This window comes from Sorex fumeus, unplaced genomic scaffold (assembly GCF_029834395.1).
Source record: "Sorex fumeus unplaced genomic scaffold, SorFum_2.1 ptg000131l, whole genome shotgun sequence".
Lineage (NCBI taxonomy): Eukaryota > Metazoa > Chordata > Mammalia > Eulipotyphla > Soricidae > Sorex > Sorex fumeus.
The window spans coordinates 13,284,828-13,286,908 of record NW_026606188.1 but is presented as its reverse complement, the minus strand read 5'-3'; positions in this window follow the sequence as shown (position 1 = coordinate 13,286,908).

The following is a 2,081-nucleotide window of genomic DNA, read 5'->3' as shown; positions in this document are numbered from 1 at the left end:
GCCCCAGATTGTGGAAGCAAGTGGCTGCCAGGAGTTCTGCTCAGGTGGGCACCAGGCTAACCCGACCAACCCCCTCTGATTTGCCCCGATCTGTTCAGCCTTGCAAGGGTATGAGATTAACTGTGGCTGTTTCGAGATTTATTTGGGTCTGTGAAGCAAGGCTGATAAATGGGCTTGTATAGCTGAGTCAGAGATGATTTGTGGATGTGGCTCCCACACACCTAACTTTTGGCCACTTAATTTCTTAAAGACTTAGTCCAGAGTTGTTGGGATTTGGCCAGAGGCACATCGACAATTTGACAGTATCAGAAGCCTCAAGTACCCAATATTTTTAAAATGTAAATAGTATATAAAAATGTAAGTTTAGGGAAATAAATAAAAGTATTTATTTTTCATTTTCCATTGCTCCTTTTATATTTTTCCAGTAACACAAAATCTTCCAATGTCTAAACAAGATCTGTAACTCAGGTAGTTTTGAACCATTTGCACCATTGCTAATAAAATTTGTTTATGTTAGGGTTAGGGCGTTTGCCTTGCATGCAGCCAACATGGCCGACCCAAGTTCAATTCCTCCACCCCTCTCGGAGAGCCTGGCAAGCTATTCGTGATGTATTCGATATGCCAAACACAGTAACAATAAAGTCTCCAATGGAAACATTACTGGGCCCGCTCGAGCAAATCGCTGAACAACGGGAGGACAGTGATACAGTGGACAGTGATATGTAAGGGTTGATGCTGTGCATTGAAAGATGGTTAGAAGCTCCTGATCGCTACCTATGAAATTTTAGTAGCATTTACCAGATGTGGCTCAAAACATCTGCATACATTGTTGACAGTTGCTGAAGGGCCAAAGTGGCTCCCAATTGTGAATCACCGCAATGACTTTTATGTTCAATTTTAGACAACATAAAATTCTAGAATGTATTGTTTTCTACTCTTCAGTAGAATGCTTAACTCATTAATGTTTAGTCATTTAATTTTGTACATATGTAGTCCATTTTCTTTGTTCTGTTTTGCTTGTAAAGGAATACAGTGAAATTTATTGGCGAATTGCTGTTATTAACATGTTTTAGATACTTGAATTCCCTTCTTTGCTCTTCATAAAATCATAAGGAAGGTGTGAGAGAAAAGAAGGGTGGGACAGCAATGAAGAAAAGGCAGGGCTAGTGCTTTTATTTTTATTTATTTATTTTTTTATTAGTGAAACACCATGAGGTACAGTTGTAGACTTACAAATTTTCGTGCTTGGGTTATACAATGATCAAGTACCTATCCCTCCATCAGTGCCCATTTTCCACCACCAATGATCCCAGTAGCCCTCCTATCCCCCCACCCCATCCCGCCTGTGTGGCAGGGCATAGGGACAGTGCTTTTAATCTGTTGGTTTCCATTTCTATCTTCTATGTGCATCGGATCTTCATAGGAGAGAAGTCAAATTTAACTTGACACAGAAATAAATTTTGAAGCAGATGCCTGTCCCCTTACTATATTGAAATTGTAAATAATAAGGAACCAGAGAGATAGTAAAGGAGTTGAGGTACTTGCCTTGCCTGTGGCCACCTCTGGTTGGACCCCTGGCACCTTGTGGTCCCCTGAGCACAACCAGATGTAACTCTGGAGGTCCCTGAGTAATACCCATGTGACCTGGGTAATCAATCCCTGGCTTTGCAATGTTTGAAAAACTGAATAACCCCAAGTCATTGATTTGAATTTCTAGTCCTGTTGGCCAAGACCACTGTGAGAGACCCCATGGTCTCCTGAGCACAGTTTAGGAGATTCCCCGGTGTAAGTAAGTAAGTAAGTAAAGGCCCTCCCGTTGTTCGTCAATTTTCTCGAGCGGGCCCAGGAAACGTCTCCATTGGAGACTTTGTTGTTACTGCGTTTGGCATATCGAATACGTCACGGGGACCTTGCCAGGCTCTGCCGTGCGGGCGAGATACTCTCGGTAGCTTGCCGGGCTCTCCGAGAGGGGCGGAGGAATCGAACTCGGGTCGGCCATGTTGGCTGCGTGCAAGGCAAACACCCTACCGCTGTGCTATCGCTCCAGCCTCCCCCTGTGTAATAAATAGATATTTCCATCT